General features: G+C 32.0%; 1 protein-coding gene across 2 annotated transcripts in view; it reads left to right on the top strand.

The window, feature by feature from the left end:
* ppfia2 (PTPRF interacting protein alpha 2) overlaps positions 1 to 20,674 on the top strand; it is a 264,592-nt gene that overhangs the window by 155,642 nt on the left and 88,276 nt on the right. The window lies entirely within an intron of this gene.

Raw genomic sequence — 20,674 nt, 5'->3', positions numbered from 1 at the left:
ATAATATTAGTTTTGTATTACTTTTGTACAGTATAATGTAGGTGTTTATATATTCCTATTTAAATAATTTACATAAAACAATATATATGATAAAAAATAAATATTACAAGAAGATTAACCACTTAATTATTATTTTAACGTTTTAAACTGAATATAATTTTTCTTCCATGTATTGATTTTAACAGTACATTTCTGTTTGTTTGCCAAAAATTAAAAGGGTTTATTTTTCATTTGATTAAAAATAAATAAATGTTTATGCTTTTTGATTATCAGAAAAATTAAAACACATAAGAATTTCTAAAAAAAAAAAAAAAAAAAAAAGCCAAACATTGTAGAGCCCTCAAAATGTTAAAATAGAGAGTTTTGGACTTATTTTTCCACTGAAATGAATGTTTTCGTTATTACACAAAGTAGGCTAAAGTACCGGGAAAAAAAAGTAAAATGGCTAATTTATTTTATGTTGCCTGTTTTAAAGACAGTTTTACTACAGTTTTGTTTATTAAACTTAATACTATGTTATTTCATGGTGAAATGTTTTATGCACTTCTTGTGCACTGAATACATTTAGAATGTATGTATGTAGCTTGTTTGAAAAGCAAAAAAAAAAAAAAAAACGCAAATAAAATCGCAATCGCAATATTCGTTCAAAAAATCGCAATATGATTATTTTGGCAATATTGCACAGCCCTAGTATTTTGTATTTTTCATCACCAAACAGAACTGCAAAAAGACGATTTTAATAACGATTTCCTGGTTCTGGGCTTTTCATAGGCTTCAACCTTCAAATGGTTTACTTAGTTATAATTGTCTCAGCAAGCTGGGATAGGAAAAAGTATTAAAGGGGAATCACTTTTAAGTAGGAGTGCCTCTGGGACCACTCTTGGGCCACATTATATTTCAGCCATTATGAGGTTTATAAGTAGAATAACTAACTAATAGTAATATGTGACCCTGGACCACAAAACCAGTCATAAGGGTCATTTTTATTTTTAAATTGAGACTTATACATTATCTAAAAATGAATAAATAAGCTTTCCATTGATGTATGGTTTGTTAGGACAATATTTGTGCAAATAAAAAAACTCAATATTCTGAGAAAATCGGCTTAAGTTGTCCAAATGAAGTTCTTACTGTAGCAATGCATATTGCTAATCAAAAATTAAGTTTTGATATATTTACGGTAGGAAATTTACAAAATAACTTCATGGAACATGATCTTTACTTAATATCCTAATGATTTTTGGCACAAAAGAAAAATATTTTAGGCTATTGCTACAAATATACCTGGGCTATTTAAGACTGGTTTTGTGGTCCAGAGTCACATATTTGTTTTGGGGAACCATCACCTAGAATAAGTATGATTTATTGTAACTATGATTAGAAAAATCTGTAAAAATGTAGGTGTATTTGTTATTTTTAAGTGTGTATAAAAGAAGGATCCCTTTTAAGTAGAAGTCCCTCTGGGACCACTTTTGGGCCACATTATATTTTAGCCATTATGATGTACCAGCACTCACATCTCTAGTTTTTAAGCTTTATTTTGTCTCGTTTTTATTATTAAATATGAATTTAGTAAGACAAATCGTTGAAGGTTTTAGGGCGAAGTAATGCATTGGTGCTTTTCTGCCATGTTTAAGTGGAATAACTTGCTAATAGTATTATTTGTTTTGGAAAACTCTTGTCTAGAATAAGTATGATTTATTACAGTTAAAGTCAAAAGTTTACATACACCTTGCAGAATCTGCAATATGTTTATTTGTTATTGATAACCAAATAAAAGGGATCATACAAAATATCAATTGTCCTCAGTGTGAAAAGATGGATCTCAAAAGCATACAGTCATTGTTGGAAAGGGTTCAAATACACAAAAATGCTGAAAAACCAAAGAATATGTGGGACCTGAAGGATTTTTTCTGAAGAACAACAGGCAGTTTAACTGTTTAGGACAAACAAGAGACTCATGAGCAACTATCACTTAATTCAGGTAACAATACAGTACTAAGAATCAAGTGTATGTAAACTTTTGAACAGGGTCATTTTTATTAATTTAGCTGTTATTTTCTCTGTATGTAAACGTCTTTTATGTGAAATATCTTATTCAGGTCAGTACTAAATAAAAAAAAAGCATTTTAAGAATAAAAACAATAAATATTACATAACATTTTGCAGATTCTGCAAGGTGTATGTAAACTTTTGACTTCAACTGTATGTAATTTTTTGTAAGAATCCATACTGCATTCATTAGAAAAAAAAACTGTATTTTTTTTAAGGGTGTATGTATTATTTTTGAGCGTGTATAATAGTAGGAGTGCCTCTGGGACCACTCTTGGGCCCCATTACATTTTAGCAATTATGAGGTATACCGACATAAAGCGGTCTAAAAAGTGCTTTATCCTTGCTAGTGCTCCCTTTGACTTTGGTGGTGTTTATTGTGTAATGCATGTTCTCTATTTTAAGTATGAGAGTCAACAGTCTGTATCAATCAGCTTGGTTAGACTCACTGTCATTAGCGCTTTCATCTCTGGTAATTAATGCACCTTCCATTCTCCAGACCTCAACACACGGCTGCACCTACTTTGAAGATGTTTTTTTTTTTTGCTTTATGCTTCAACAAAAAAGAGACAGAGCATATGGGTGGCTATTAAAAAGCAGTTTCCATGGAAACCACCAAATTTGATGCTTGGATCTAAATAATTAGCTTAACGGCATGTAATGCGTGTGTGTGACTGTAGGGCAGAGGTTGTTGCATGCGGTTGTGTCACTGTTTATTGCAGTTAAGAAGCTGTTTTGCATGTTGTTTACTTTCTGCGCTACTTTAATAAAAGTGGAAGAGAATTAACTGAATGTTTTTTTTATTTTTTTTTTACATTGCGCCTAGAGCCGTCACTTAAAGAAACAGAAAGTTTAATTTAAATTGACTGGGGGTGAAGAGTTTTGAAAGTCTTAACACCAGTAGAAAAAATGTTGTTTGTACTGTAAACGTGATCATGGGCAGCATGCTTTTCTTGTAATGTTCAGTTTATCCACAATGTAGATGTAATACATGTAGGAAAGATGGTCACGGTTTACTATGGCAACAAAACATATGGAATTTTTGAATATGGGTTTCCAGGGTGATGCAATTACCGTAGGAGGAATGACTAGAAGAAATCTCTTTGAGATAAACATAGCACCTTGTTGAATTAGGGAGAAATATTAAAGATATTAAAAATTAAATTACTCACTCTCATGTTGTTCCAAACCGGGAAGACCTTCGTTCATCTTCAGAACACAAATTATTGTATTTAAAAGATATTTTTAATCAAATCCGAATGCATTTCACTTCTTTTTATTCTGACTTTTCTTGTAAGTCAATGTTGATTTTTAATGTTGACTTAAATAGTGATCATTTTTGCTTTCCAAGCGGTACTATTAGCTTGTAGCACAGGTAGGGGGGCTGTTTGATGATTTAACTACTACAGATCCCTCAATAAGATGTGAAATTCCAAAGGACTCCCTGATGAGTCATTTACAGCTTGATAAACTGTTTACAACCATTTACTTAATATTCATTCCTGCTTCATTTAAAACCAAAGATGACATTGTGTGACAGGGAATAGCACTGTCTGCCATCAAACAATTGCTCAGTGTGACATTTTATTTTGTTTGAGTTTCTAGTTTATTACTCACACTTTGACCGTGTCTGATATTACACTCTGACATTTGTCAATAGAAGCTCTTTGCTATAACATCGATCCACAGTTTTAATGCTTCTGGAGCCTTTAGAATTCAGACAGGGGCAGCCGTGACCAAATCAGTGCCAGTGAGAGAGATTCGTCTGATTAATGTGATCTCAAGCATTTGCGATGCAACATTTACTCAAATGTGACAGTCATTTTAGGCCACTGACCACCTTTGTCTTGTCCTTACTCTGCAAAGGTGGTGCATGTGAAGCAACATACCGTACATTCATTCATACATTCACCCACTTTAAAAAGGACTTTTTCCATGTTTAAGTGCTATAATCGGGTCCCCGGGGCATCTACCAACAAAGAAATCATGAAAAAGTACAACCCAGTAACATGTTTTGTTAAGCCTTTCTTTGCAAGCATGTGAAAAAACAAGACACTCAGATTTCGCTACTATAGACCTTTTTCCTGAACACGGAAGTAAGTCCGGCTCTTAACTGAAAGAATGCTTTGCATTTCCGGTCTGCATTGTTTCTAGTCAAATTAGGGTATATTCCGAGCTAATAAGCTAATGTTAAACCTATTCAAATGTTTTTAAAAAGCACATGGCTCCATAGCGCCATCACTTGGCAATGTCGCAATGAGCGTCATTTGTCAGTGCCTCACTTTAATGAGTGTGTAGATGACACGAAGCAGCGGACGTTAGCTACATTAAAAACAGATGGACGCTATTTGAATGGGTTCCTATGGAAACCGGAACAGAAAAGCATTCAATCTGACGTTAGAATTCGTAATGGCGGCGCTCATCGTGTACTCAGGAAAAAGGTCTATACATTCTTAAAAATGAAGGTGCTTTAAAAGGTTCTTCGCAGCGATGCCATAAAAGAACCATTTTTGGTTCTACAAAAAAAACATTCAGTCAAAGGTTCTTCAAAGAACCATCTCTTTCTTACCTTTTTATAATCTGAAGAACAGTCTTTCGCCACAAAGAACCTTTTGTGAAACAGAAAGGTTCTTCAGATGTTAGAGGTTCTTTATGGAACCATTTACGTAAGTTTAGTGACTCTTAAAAATAAAGGGGCTCTTCTTATAATAGTACTGACCCTCGATCTGCACGTTACCACCCACGGCGCCACCATTTTGTTTTCACAGTTCTAACACTGTGGTGAAAATTCAAGCAAAGCATGCTAACTGTTCTGTCTTTGGCTGCACAGATGAGCACAAAACACTATTTAGAGTCCCAGCCTCAGAGGAGACAAGAGCAGTGGATTTATTAATTTGTTTAATGTATATTACGCTGCTGCCACACAAATCTAATATAAACATGTGATTTCTTTCCCAGCTGTTTACTTTCACATATATAACTGATTGTTTTTGTAACTCATGTGTTTTTAACATAAATGTGTGTGTAACTGACAATTTAAGCGCAATAAGACGTGAAAGAGAACTTAAATTAGTTTAGTGCTTAAATGCCGTGTTACAGCAGCTTTTTGTGCGCTTTGGATGTGTTTGGAAGTTTAAACTAATATGGTTTAAAACACATGATTTCAGCACGATAGACATGATAATCAAAACAAAACAGATGTTTCTGCTTTCAGTCGAAATGGGCATTTTTTAAATTATATAATAAATGATCTGTGGGGTACTTTGAGTTGAAACTTCACAGACACATTTTGGGGACACCTGAGACATTACATTTAGTAAAAAAGGGGCATAATAGTTCTCCTTTAAAGTGAATCAACAGCTGACTCCTTTGTTTTGTTAGATGAGCTAAATAAGTTTATTTATACAGATTTATTATGAGCCAAAGAACCTTAGCATTTTATATCATGCATAATGTAATAGTCACACATTATGAAATAATAACAGTTTGTGAAATCAAGGAGAATTTTTTAATGAGTCACTGAGCAGAAATTCATCTCTGTAATTACTGTTAATCAAGAGAAAAAAATATAGCGGCTCTGATCAGATTTTAAACCTTTTGTATCAGTAAAAATATCCAGCAGTGATGACATATTGGCACCTTTATGTTTTACCATTTATTGCCTATGATTTATTAACAAGACATTTAATGTTAATATGCGAATCTACCAAAATCTTGTTCACTGGGTTCATTGTAAATCATCTGTCAAAAAAAAAAAAAAACACACACACACCATCAGAGTAACACACAAAACACAAAATCAATGCAATAAAAACACAATTAAATGCCATCAAATGCAACACAAATGGACATTACCGATAACAAAACTGTATCACTGTATGTGATGTTCTCACAGGGCCTTCTGGGAATGTCCTTTGCCGTTTTTTTTTTTTTTGTTTGTTTGTTTTTTTTACCATAAATTGTATGGTTATTCATAGTTTTTACATAAAATCCATTCATTTGACAGTATTTTTCATTAAAATTACATAAATTAACAGGATTTTACTGTAGCATTTTTACAGTCTTTTTTCTGGGATAGTTCACCCAAAAATGAAAATCACCCCATAATTTACTCACCCTCAACCCATTCTAGGTGTGTATGACTTCCTTCATTCAGACAAATACAATCAGAACTATATTAAAAATGTCCTGTCTCTTCTATTGAAATTTTGAAGTACAATTAAGTGCATCCATCCATCATAAAAAGTACTCCACATGGCTCCAGGAGGTTACTAAAGCCCTTCTGAGGTGAATCGATGCGTTTGTGTAAGAAAGATACTCTTTTTTTTAAACTTTATGAACTGTAATCTCTAGCTTCTCTAGCTTTAGCTGTGTCTTAATTTTAAAGCATATGGTTATAATGAGGTACAGTATTATTTTGGCACAGAAATCTCAGGCTTCCAGCGGGCAGCCTGGCATCCTCAGGATACCTGGCCACAGCCAGCTCACGAATACATCAGAGTGCTGTCATTTTACCCACAATAAATTCAGCAGTGCTGTTGCAACACATCTTAGCATCATGAAGTTATGCCCACAGACATTTGTAGGCTTCCTAATATAGCATTAATGAGAAAACCTTGGCTAGATTATTTATTGATGAGAACATGCTCCTCTGAGCAGATACATGTAGAAGTTCATAGTTAGATGTTTCATTGACTTGCTGTTGACCTTCTAGCATTTTTCATTGTGTGGCTTGTCACATCATTTTATCCTGACACTTCACCTTCGCATGAACCTCTGTCTTCATTAAAAAACCATATCGGGATTTTGCTCCCTGAACGCTTGGGACCACTAAAAGTTCAGGGTTTTTATTGCCACCACACATTTGAGGCACCGAACGCATCCTGAGAGAGGAAGTCAAGACTAGAGGGTGAATGTTTCATGTGTAGTTTTGGGATGTATTACAATCCCACTGCCCTTTTGTCTGACAGAATCGTCAATCTGAATTGTGCAATTCCCTGGATAAAACATTCATGCTAGATTTCTAAAAGGCAGAATAGAGAACGCTGGCCTACTGGACTGATTTGAAGAAACCACAAACATTGACTTGGCAGAATGATGCTTATTATATGTGACCCTGGACCACAAAACCAGTCATAAGGTTAAATTTTACGAAACTGAGAAGTATACATCATATGAAAGCTCGATAAATAAGCTTTCTATTGATGTATGGTTTGTTAGGATAGGACAATATTTGGCCGAGATACATCTATTTGAAAATCTGGAATCTGAGGGTGCAAAAAAATCAAAATACTGATAAAATCACCTTTAAAGTTGTCCATATTCAGCTCTTAACAATGCATATTACTAATCAAAAATTACATTTTGATATATTTACAGTAGGAATTTTACAAAAAATCTTCATGGAACATGACCTTTACTAATTTCCTAATGATTTTTGGCATAAAAGAAAAAAACAACAATTTTGACCCATACAATGTATTTTTGGCTATTTCTACAAACATACCCCAGCGACTTAAGACTGGTTTTGTGGTCCAGGGTCACATATAGCCCGAATTTGGTCTTTAGCACTGAATATGTCTGTTTTTTCTTCTTGCTGTTTGTTGCGTTTAATCGATGAAGACTTCCTGGCGGAGTTGTCTGAGTATTTGTTTGTGAGCATTGCGAGTGTTTGTATACCTGAGATGTGGCGTTCAGTCTGAGCGTCTTGTCTCTGACTCCGTGGAAGAATGTGATTATGTTTTTCTGGCCTGCAGAGTGTCTGCATGAGGTTAATCCGCTCAAACAAAGAGAAATCTCAGGCTTCAAACCACAGCACTTTTCTGACAGCTTTAGAGTGGAGATAGAATGTCTGCGCATGCATATGAAACAGTATTGAGAAGTGTCTTTGAAACAAATGAAACCACAGTCAAGCTACTCTTCTGAAAACATAGTCAGTTGCACTACAAGCTACTTACACTACCGTTCAGAGATTTATAAGATTTTTTTTTTTTGTAAGAGTTTGTAAGATTATTTAGTTTTTTATGCTAAGAAGGCTGTGTTTATTTGATTAGGAAAACAGTAAAAACTAGTATTGTGTAATATTATTCCAGTTTAAAACAACTGTTCACTAGTGCAATGCATTTTAAAATGTAATATATTTCTGTGATGCAAAGCTAAATTTTTAGCAGCCATTACTGCAGTCTAGTGTCACATGATCCTTCATAATCATTCTTATGTGCTGATTTGCTGCCAAAAAAACATTTATTAATATTAGAAAACAGGTGTTTTAGGGTGTGTTCACACTTGTCATGTTTGATTCGATTAAAAGAAACTGGTGCGATTGCTCTGTTAGTGCGTTTCATTTGAGTAAGTGTGAACGCAGCATCTGAACCCTGGTGTGCACCAGACGACTCTTTGATGCGATGCTATGCTAAATAATTTCACGTAGGGAACAAATGGTGTATTCAAATTTAATTCATTCAATTATGAACTGCCTTTTATGAGCTCTTTGTAAGTTAATAAAATCATATACACGCTTCAATGAGGGTGCTTAGTCCAGCAGACAGCCTTAGGTGTATTCAACTTTAAGCATCGCTGAGTAGATCAATCGGTGAATAAGTACTTTAATGTCATACACCGATTGGCCTACACATCTCCGCTTTAAGTCAAACACACCCTTTGTTTGGGGTGTTCAGTGAGTTCCGTCATGAAATATACATCATTCAGCCTGACCAATCAGGTTGTGAATGTATCCCTATGCCTTTAGGTTTGGTATCTTTAGGTTCGCTGTCAAAAATGCCAGTGTGAACGCTAAGCAAACCAGATTCAGATCCGGACCAAATAAACCGAACTACAAGTGTGAACACACCCTTAAAAACTGCTCAAGAAACATTAGTTAATATTAAAAACAGACATGCTGCTTAATATTTGTTTATGAGTCCATGAAACAGTATTTCAGTTTTTCTTAAATAAAAACTTTTTTTGCTGCATCTTTATGCATTGTTGCTAAATAAAAGTATTAAAAAACTAACAAATGAACAAAGAAGTCTTACTGACCCCAAACTTTTAAACAGTAGTGTATAATAGCAGCTGTTTACAGTGAAGTTTATTCATAAGTATTAAATTATTTATTATTTATGAGTAGGATTAATCTAACATAAAATGTAAATGATTTATGTGATTTTTTATATAAATATACAAATAGCTTACTTTTGTGAAATAGTCTTTAGCTGTCTAAAAAAAAGGAGATCGCTATCGATTTCTTTATTGAGGCAAACCTGGTTGTTAGTGAAACTGTGAATTGTTGTTGTTGTTGTTGTTTAAATATGTTATTGTTGTTATTGCTGCTGCTGCTGTTATTCATATTTTTATTTGCTTGTTAAAGAGAATCAACCTACTCTCCAAAAAACCTTGAACAATTTGTTGCCTGTTTAAATGCTTGGGCTGGGTATTGACACAAATTTCTCGATTTGATTAGATTCTGATTCACAAGCTTGTGATTTGATTCGATTTCCAATTCAATTCTATATTGATTATTTTGTATGTGTACATATCAGGAACAGTACAGCCAAATTCAAAAACGCTTTCATGCAAACGCCTAAATTATACTAAATGAAGTTTTAATAATAATAAAGTTAAAATTACATAATTATATTTCTACTCCAATTTGTTTTTTGAAATATGAACATTTAAATGCTGCCTGTCATAAACATTTGACTCATATACAGGTTTAAACAATCGAAGAACAGCAAAAAGTATAATTAATATGTTATATAATGCATGTATTTTGCAAAATGTTCCTCTCTAGAGTTCAAAAATGTGTTTATGGTCACGAATATGTTTTTTCTGAGGTAAATGTGACGTTACGTCACATATTGTTTACAATCTTTGTGCGGTGGAAACACTGATTAAGCGATTACATGAGACAGGATACAGATTTCAGTACATTGTACTCATTCTTTTAACATACTGTACCTTCGGATGTTCATTTAAGTTTATTTTTCGAGACTTAACTGTAATAAAGCCAAGGAGATGATCATTTCACTTGCCGCTTCTCTTGAACTGAAACTCTACGATCTGTCATTCCACATTCAACAGCACTAAAACTGCATTTATTGTTTTAATATTGTTATAAAATGGACAGATTTAGAAATCTGAGATGTCAAAAGAAACAAAGCACAAAGCCTGTTGTGATTTATTGGATGGAGGCATGCTACAATGTTCTGTTCATTAACTAAAAACGGGCTAGTCTAATAGATTCTTGAGATTTAAGAATCAATATCGTTTTGTAAAAATGAGAATCGATTAAAACCAAGAAATCAATATTTTTACCCAGCCCTTTTAACTGCATTGTTTTAATTAGAAAAAGGCATAGAAAAAATACTGTATTGTCCAAATCAGACCAGTATGATTGTTTGCAATTGGTTAATTTTAGCCCAAGCCAATACTGCCACTGATATACCATTGTATCCATAGTTTCTTTTCCTAATTATGTTTGATGAATATTATAATGCACCCACGTCATTCTAGGCTATATGCAGCATTTCATTAGTTATAAAGAATGGAAAGATATATTTGTTTCTGCATGGCTTTATCCCAGCATTCCCCTATAGTAGAGCAGACAGATCTGTGTTTTAGTGGGGGCTCCTAATAGCTGGTCAACCGTGACAGAGGTTTGGATGTACAGGCACAGTGTCCTACTAATAAACATAAATGGGAAGGTAGAGAGAGAAGAAATGCATCAGCGGTGCTGCGGATTTTTGTGTGCATCTTATTTAAGCATTCAGTTACCCAAACTCATATACTCTGTTATTTTTGCATGGAACACACTGGAGAATCTCAATGCTTTGGCCAAGGCAACGATTTTTCTTATTGATTTTTCCTTGTCGTATAACTTCAGAAGACTTCGATTACAGTGCTCAAATCTCATGGACTACTTTATATGGTTTTTTGTGGAGGGAAAAGTGGAAATACGCTCTAGACAGAAGTAGAAAAACAGATTAAAGTCAGTACAGTGTGAAAATGTGAAGTTTCGAAAAAGCAATGGGGTGAGGAAGTGAGCTGTGATGGGACGTGCAGCAAACTGCAGGAGAAATCTAAATCTGGAGGAGCAAAGAGGTTCTAACAGGATTCCCAGCAGGAAAACAATACCTCTAAAAGCTCTAGAGACTTTCCTGATGGCGCAGAAGGGAATAAAGCCTCCCAAAGACAGAAGATCCAATTCTGACTTCTGCTGTCGAAAAACCGCTCCCTCAAAGCAACTCGTGACTTTAAAAATTATGTTGTGTAGTAGAATCAAAAACAGTGTTAAAAATAACTGGTGAATTAGTGGTTTAATGGACTCCCAAATGGAGGCATCCGCACTGCTGTGATGCTTGAATCCTGCAGAGCTCCTGTGGGGCTTGAAGCTTGTCTGAGTGTGAGTTTGTGAGAAAGTGGTTTGACATTTGCCGTATGTGATCATCAAATGTGTTGATTCTTATAGCTTTCACTACAATAAAGCGTAATGAACTACGATCCAATACAGTTTTGATTGAAATTATAAACTGTTAGCTAGATGTTACTTTTTTGTTTGTGTACACTACCAGTCAAAAGTTTTTGAACAGTACAATTTTTAATGTTTTAAAGTCTCTTCTGCTCACCAAGCCTGCATTTATTTGATCCAAAGTACAGCAAAAACAGTAAAATATTGAAATATTTTTATTTTTGAATATGTTTTAAAATGTAGTTTATTTCTGTAATTTCAAAGCTATTTTTTTGCATCATTACTCCAGTCAAACGATCCTTCATTCTAATTTTCTGATTTGCTCCTCAAAAAACATTTAATACTATTATTATGTTGAAAACAACTGAGTAGAAATTTTTCAGGTTTCTTAGATGAATAGAAGATTCAGAAGAACAGCATTTATCTGAAATAGAAATCGTTTGTAACATCATAAATGTCTTTATCATCACTTTTGATCAATTTAAAGCATCCTTGCTAAATAAAAGTATTCATTTCTATCATTTATTTCCCCATAAATTGACTGACTCTTTTCTTTTGAATGCTAAAGTGTTTAATGTTACAAAAGCTTTTTATTTCAGATAAATGCTGATCGTCGGATCTTTCTATTTTTCAAAGAAACCTGAAAAAATGTACGCAACTGTTTTAAATATAGATAATAATAATAGTAAAAAAAAATATTTCTTAAACAGCAAATCAGCATATTAGAATGATTTCTGAAGGATCATGTGACACTGGAGTAATGCTGCTAATAATGTAGCTTTGATCACAGGAATAAATTACATTTTTAAATATATTCAAATCGAAAACAGTTTATTTTTTTTATTTAAAATAGTAAAAATGTCATTTTACTGTTTCTCCTGTCTTTTGGATCAAATAAATGCAGTCTTGGTGAGCAGAAGAGACTTCTTTATAAAGCTTTACAAATCTTACTGTTCAATAACTTATGACTGGTAGTGTATTTTCACAATTTCTTGTTTGTTTTTATCAAACATGGGAAAAACTGTATATTGTCCACAATTTAAAAGAATAGTTGACCCCAAATGAAAACTCGGTCATCATTTTCTCACCCACAAGTTGTTCTAAGTCTTAATAAAGTCCAAAAGCCATTGATAGTCCAAACGTTGACACTTCAATAAGTTCATAATGGAAGCTCAAATGTGACACATGAGAATAAATGAGAGATAAGGATTCACATAAGGAGTACAGTTTAGCTTCCATTTACCTTATTTGATTTGCAATATGTTTATATGTGAATAAAAGCCTAAAAATAAAGTTTGTTCGTGTATTTTCAGAAAACTTAGATTAATATAGTGGATTTATTAAGATTTCTTCTACAATCTTTTTAGAAAATTTTTGAAGCATCAAATGATGAAATGTATATTTAATGACGGATTTAGAAAATCGATATCTTGTTTTTAATCAATTTTCGTTTTTACAAAGTGATATTGTTTCCTAAATCCCAAGAATCGATTAGTCTAACCCGTTTTCAGTTAATGTACTGAACATTGTAGCACGCCTCCCATCCAACAAATCGTAATAAGCTTTGTGCTTTGTTACTTTTGGTATGAAACAAAGTCTCAGATTTCAAATTCTGTCCATTTTATTACACTATTCAAATAATAAATTCTGTTTTGGCACTACTTAATGTGAAGTGACAGATTGAAAAAAGAAAAGTGCACGTAAACTGATAGTCTCTCCACTTTAATATCAGATTCAGCACAAAATAAACACATAATGTCACAATTAACTCAGAAAAAACATATTAAGCGACCGTAAACTTGTTAGTTAGGTAGAAAAATTAACTCTAGAGATGAGCATTTTGCTAAATATATGCACCACATGACATATATTCAATGTTTAATTTATGTTTGAAATGTTTATATTAAAAACTGGAGTTTAAAAATAATTATGTAACTTTATTATTATATAAAATGGATTAAGCATTTGTATACAAATCAGTTCATTTTAAACTTCAATATTATAATGTAGTATCAGCTGACTCTCATGTATATTTTACAGCGTTAGTTGAGAGATTATTTTTCCTTGAGACGATTTGGCATGTTTTGTACCTGACATATATCCAAAATAATCAATATCGAATTGGAAATCGAAGCGAATGTCAAGCTTGTGAATCAGAATTGAATCAAAACCGTAAAGTATGGCTTCCTATATGGCATATCTAATGCCACCTTTATCTAATTCTCAAACACAGCGTTGCTCACTTTCAAATGGAACCCATCCGAGATGTTTTAGTGTGTTTTAAGGTGCAAAACCCTAAACGGATCCTCCCCTGTGCTGAAAGACCTTTAAGAAAATGCCAGAGATTCACAGTAGCAGACGTTACACTAATGCAAAGTGAGCACTTGCTTCAGGCTCCGACGCTCCCGCCTCTTACCTGTGTGTGTGTTTGTGTCTTCTGGCTTGTGTGTATCTGTCTATCAGTGTACAGATCTGATTTAGCATTGCACCACTTTGCCTAATAGTGGGCATAACTCTAGGTGGCAAGACCGAGTCCACCCTGACCTTTAAAACTTTATTGGCTTGGCGCAGTCTGGCAGGACACAGGCGACTTTTATTTACGGAGCGTCTCGTCTCGTGTGACGGCAAGCCGTTATCCACGGGGAACTTCCCAGTGTGTTACAATGGTTGCGACACTTTATTGCATTAGCATGCCTTCAATTTATGTTAGACTCTCGTGACATGGGCCATCCGAGTGCCAATCGCAGTCTATGGGAGAACAAGCTGGGCAAAGCAGATAAGCTTAGAGCGCAACAAGAGGCCGTTAACGCTGACAAGAAATGTGGATCAGAGTGTACGTCAAATCCACAGATTAAACAACATGGTGAATATCATCTGAAGTCTTGACGCTTTAATAAACACTGCTTTGTGTGAAGTTTGTGAAGATTAGAGACACCGAAGTCAGCATTTTATCTTGATCTTCATAGCATGGGCTTGATTTGTTAATATGCAATGGTTGTTGCTAAGGTAGCCATCACTTTTATTTGATTTAAAGAAAGCCTATACCTTAAATATTCAACTTTTGTTTATTGCATCATAAATGCACTTCATGCATACAAAGACTCAAATACTTTGAATATCTCTCCTGTGATTTATGTTGTTAATTTCTATGTTAAAATATTTTTGGGAAGCATAAAGGCAATAATGTCAGGATGAAGGGAAAAAGGTCTTATTAAAATATTAGAATTTTTAGAAGAAAACTTTAAGTCGTTTTGCATAATTGTTTATTATTCCTTAGAAAAAATAACAGTGAAGTGCTTTACTGCTTATTAATATTTTAAAAACTTTTGTCCACCAAATCATAGTTATATGTGGCAACCAACATACAGGAAAAATGCAAGACAAAAATTTAATTAATAATAAAACAGGAAATTAAATCATATAGAATACTTTATTCTGTGTATTATACATGACTTTTATTTATTGCTCTATTTATCTATTTTAAAAAAATGAGAATAAGATACTTATTAAATGTAAACATAAAATTTTGAACACAATTGTATAAATATCTTTTAACACTACAAATGAAACTAGCATGGATATGAATATTATGTGATTTGGTATTTTTATGGCAATGCAAGGCTAATTCAGACTGTAAAATGTCATGTGACTCAAAAAAAGAATATTTCATGATACTTGTTACAAATATTTACGTTTATTTTTATTTTTAATTATTTATTAGTATTTGTATTTTTAATTATTTTATTTGTTTATTTATTTATTTTGAAAATAATTAAAATATATACATTTTTACTTACTGGTTACACTACTTGACATTTTTACAATTATTAAATTTATGCTTTTGTCCAAAAATAGTACAATTATCTTTTAACGCTATAAATGAAACCAGCATGAATATGAATATTACATGATTTGGTATTTGTATGACAGTGTATAGCTAGTTCAGGCTGTAAAATGTCAGGCGGTATGACTCAAAAAAATTAAAAGATAGATATAAATTAATATTTCATTATATATATATATATATATATATATATTTTTTTTTTTTATTATTATTATTTATGTGCATTGTTTTTATTTATTTATTTTTAAATAATGATAATATGTTATTTTTTTACTTACTGGTTACACCACTTGACATTTTTACAGTTTATTTTACAGTTTGAAATTTAAACAATCGATCAAAATGGTATAAATATGTTTCAACACTACAATTAAAACCAGTGTGAATATGAATAGTACATGATTTGGTATTTTTTAACAATGCAAGGCTAGTTCAGGCTGTAAAATGTCATGTGGTGTGACTCAAAAAATAAAAAATATTTCATGATATTTGTTACACATATTTAGCTTTATTTTTATTGTTTTAATTATTTATTTGTATTTGTATTTTTTATTTCTTTATTTATTTTAATAATGAAAATATGTTAATTTCTACTTACTGGTTACACCATTTGACATTTTTACAGTGATTAAATTTAAATGTTTAATCAAAATCGTATAATTATCATAATAGTAGATGATTTTGGTATATTTATGACAATGCAAGTCCTAGTTCAGGCGGTAAAATGTCATGTGGTGTTACTCAAAAGTAGAAAAAAAAGTTATTAATTCATTAATATTTCATGATATTTGGTTAAAAAAATGCTTTATTAATGTTTATTTTTATGCTTTTTTAAATAATGAAAATGTAAATTTTTACTTACTGGTTACACCACTTGACATTTTTACAGTGATTAAATGTAAACAATTGATCAAAAGGACACTATATAAAACTAGAATGAATACAGAGAGAAAATTTTAAGAACTTTGCACGTTTTAAACTTTTTTCTTTTTGTTATCATAGACACTTAGTATGCATAGCAAGGCTTGTGGGCACAACTAAAACCACCCTAGCATCATGATGGTATAAATGAATGTTAACCAGCATCTTGTATGAAGATACATTAAACGTGGTTTATGCAGGGTCGGGACAGTTTTTCAAATTTCATGCTTAACTTTGTAGAGCGCTCTAAACAGATGGTAATGCAGTGCATGTTTTGTATGAAAGGTGTGTTAATCGGCAGGTCTGTACTACAGCTGTGGAATCTGTTGAGGGATGATAATATTAATGGTTCAGTAATTTGTCAACAATAATTTTATGTTCCAAATTGTTTCTTTGCAAGGTAACGCCATCTTTGGCTTCCTGGTGTGCAACTGAGTAAAATTAATTGGGCAGCGTTTTTCAACTTAGCTCAGTGTGAGACCCATCTGCGCAATGGTATGAGAAGTTCTTTCTTTTTTCGAAACACTTTCTCTGCAGTCTCATTTTTCAATTGAGTCCTTTGTTCTAAAGTAGAGTGTAATAAGAAAAGGCATCGGTGTGGTCTGGCATCAAGAACCCAATAAAATGGGCTGATTTTATAGACGGGTGCCCGTAGAGACTGACTGAGAGACAGAATAAAGTGAGGGCAAAGGTCATCCCGGTGCAAATGGCCATCGCTGCACCCACTGCTCCTCTCATCTAAAAGAGAGAATTGCCTCTTCACAAAAAAAAAAAAAAAGTTTAGTGGACTGTCTTTTTTAAAGTAAGTCAGTTGACAGAATAGATTAATTCTGATAAATATAATATAAATATTATTAGAATTATGAATATGCAAGATGACGTGGCTTGTCAGTTAGGTAACCAGAGGTTGTAGGTTCTGTCCTAAAAAGGTGTAGTTTAATGGATAAAATTGAGGGCTGGTAACTGGAAAGTTGCTGTTTTGATCCTTGTTCTTTTGTTCCTTGGATGAAAAAGAGCAAGAAATGTTACAATAGCTTAATGAGAAGAGTTTATTTTTTCTTTGTTGTGTTCAGTGTTAATTTTTGTACTATTCATATACTATTGTAATAGTATACTATTAAAGCTATTTACATTTTTTAATTGGTTTTTATTTTATTTTCATTTTAATATATCAATTTTATATATGTTTTATATATTTATAGTACTATTTATAGTACTCCAGCCTATTTTATTTCCATTTTTAGAAGTTAAAGTATTGAAGTTAGTAAAAATATTGAAGTAAATAAAGATTATTGGAGTATGTTTTACAATAAAATAGAGTTTAAGTAAAATTCAGTGTTTAATTCAGTGTGTTGTTTCTTTGTAATTATTTGTTAAATTTACTAGCAATATTTGAGTGAAAATTGCTTCAAAAATGATTGATTAAATCAAAATCGTAATATTTGTTAAAAATGTATTTATTTATTTATTAAAAATAATAAAAATATGTTATTTTTTTCATACTGGTTACACCACTTGACATTTTTACAGTGATTTAATTTAAATGTTTGATCAAAATGGTATAAATATCTTTTAACACTATTAATGAAACCAGCATGAATATGATTTGGTATTTTATGACAATGCAAGGCTAATTCTGGCTGTGAAATGTCATGTGGGGTTTTATTAAATTAATATTTCATGATATTTATTGCAAATATTTAGCTTTATTTTTATTTTTTTATTATTTATTTTTATTTTTTATTTTGAAAATAAGGAAAATATGATAATTTTTTACTTACTGGTTACACCACTTGACATTTTTACAGTGATTTAAACGATTGATCAAAATGGTATAAATATCTTTTAACACTATAAATGAAACCAGCATGAATATGAATATTACATGATTTGGTATTTTTATGACAATGCAAGACTAGTTCAGTCTGTGAAATGTCATGTGGTGTGACTCAAAAAAAGGATATTTCATGATATTTGTTTCAAATATTTAGCTTTGTTTTTTGTTTTTAATTATTATTATATATTTTTTAAATAATTAAAATGTTAATTTTCACTTACTGCTTACACCACTTGACATTTTTACAGTGATTAAATTTAAACGTTTCAACACTATAAATGAAACTAAAATGAATAAGAATATTACACGATTTGGTATTTTTATGACAATGCAAGGCTAGTTCAGTCTGTGAAATGTCATGTGGTGTGACTCAAAAAAAAAGAATATTTCATGATATTTGTTTCAAATATTTAGCTTTGTTTTTTGTTTTTAATTATTATTATATATTTTTTAAATAATTAAAATGTCAATTTTCACTTACTGCTTACACCACTTGACATTTTTACAGTGATTAAATTTAAACGTTTCAACACTATAAATGAAACTAAAATGAATAAAAATATTACATGATTTGGTATTTTTATGACAATGCAAAGCTAGTTCAGGCTGTGAAATGTCATGTGGTGTGACTCAAAAAAAGTTAATATTTCATGATATTGTTACAAATGTTTAGCTTTATTTTTATATTTAAATTATTTATTTGGAGTTTTATTGATTTATTTATTTTGAAAATAATTAAAATCTGTTATTTATGTTATTATTTTCTTATTTTATTTTATTTTTTATTTTTTTTTATTTTCTTTATAAATTGCTTCAAAGTAAATCCTACACCAGATTTTTTGCCAAAAAAACAACAACTCACATATCAAGTTTTTCTTCTAATATTTATGTTTTATATCAGAGTTATTTCAGTTTCACTCTCGTGAACAGTCATTGAAGACTGACATCACAGTGAAGAAATTGTTGAATAAAGTTGTTATTTTAGTTTTGTTTGCACACAGAATGTATTCTTGTCGCCTCATAACATTACGGTTTAAACCACTAATGTCACATGAACTATTTTATCAATGCCCTTTCTGGGCCTTGAATGTGTCGCTTGTATTGCTGTCTATGCAGGGTCAGAAAGCTCTCGAAATTCATCAAAAATATCTTAATTTGTGCTTCAAAGATGAACTACTCCGCTTTATATCTGCTCAACATGGTGCAGTAGTGCAGGAAGAGAGGAGTTAAGCACGTATATCAGCCTGTGCCTGCTTTATCAACTAAATTACGCCGCCTATCATGCCTCGTCTTTGATTAGCTCCTCTTTAAATGATCCCCGGAAGGATTTCTCACTAGGTGTGAACTGAGCTCTTCACAAGTGAGGATTCTTAAACCAATCACGACGGCTTTCTGCGCCTGCTTGTTGAGGTGATTTATGGGTACTTACACTGCTGTTCGGCCTTTTGTTTTATCGGCCTTATACAGAGACGTTCGCTGTGGTTATCTGATCTGACAGTTATTTTTTTCCGGTTTTGTCCACTTTCAAAGGCAGGCTGACTTTTATAGCAGATACATATGTCAGGAGGTTCATAAGCTTTGTTTCAAAACGTAGTAAGCTGCCTTGTTGTCTACTACCTACATAAGCAGCTGGCTTCTAAGGGAGCATTCTAAATGGAACCTTCTAAGCTGTTGATTGGAATGCTCTATGTATTCCGCACTTACCAAGGCTTCATTTATTTGATTGCAAATATTACTACCACTATTTTACAATAGAAATAACTGTTTTCTGTTTTAATATTTTAAAATGCAGTTTATTCCAATGATCTATATATGCATATTAGGGTTGTTTCCTCTGAGGAGGCAAGGGGAAGCAGTGTCTCTTCAAAATATTGGATAATATAACATTAAAAAGTGTCTAAATTGATATTAAAGTCATAACATTTTGGGAATAAAGTTGAAATTACGAGAATAAAGTCAAAATATTTCAACAAAGTCTAAATGTTTTAACAATAAAGTCAAAATTTTGAAAATAAAGTCAAAATGTTTTGAGAATAGTCAAAATTATGAGAATAAATGAAAATAAATCTTTATTGTGGCATTATTGTAGGAATGAAAGATTGGATGCCACAGACGTTTTTGCTGAGTAGGTGGAGGAATTTTTACAAGAAAACAGTATAATTTAGTTAAATGAAAGTCTTATTGTAATCGAAAAGACGATTGATTTATATGAATACAGCGATCTGTCCCGTCACATTAAAGAGCACATTAAAAAAAACACATCATTGCAAGACACATTGTTTGTATTTCGCTATAAAACTGACATATTCTGAAATCTTTGAGACTTCTGAGACTTTGTTTAATATCAAAAGTACCAAAAGCACAAAGCTAATTGCTATTATTGGGTGGCTGGCGCACTACAAATAGCCCTAATGAATGCAATCTAAGAAATCAAAATATTATAATTTTAATTTCTACGATTTTTCTCGAAACATTTTAACTTGATTTTCGAAATTTCAACTTTATTCTTGAAATATTTCGACTTTATTCTCAAAATATTAAGATTTTAAACTCA

The sequence above is a fragment of the Garra rufa genome, chromosome 4 (genome assembly GCF_049309525.1).
Source record: "Garra rufa chromosome 4, GarRuf1.0, whole genome shotgun sequence".
Lineage (NCBI taxonomy): Eukaryota > Metazoa > Chordata > Actinopteri > Cypriniformes > Cyprinidae > Garra > Garra rufa.
The sequence above is the reverse complement of the archived record's forward strand: the minus strand, read 5'-3'. Positions and strand labels throughout refer to the sequence as shown.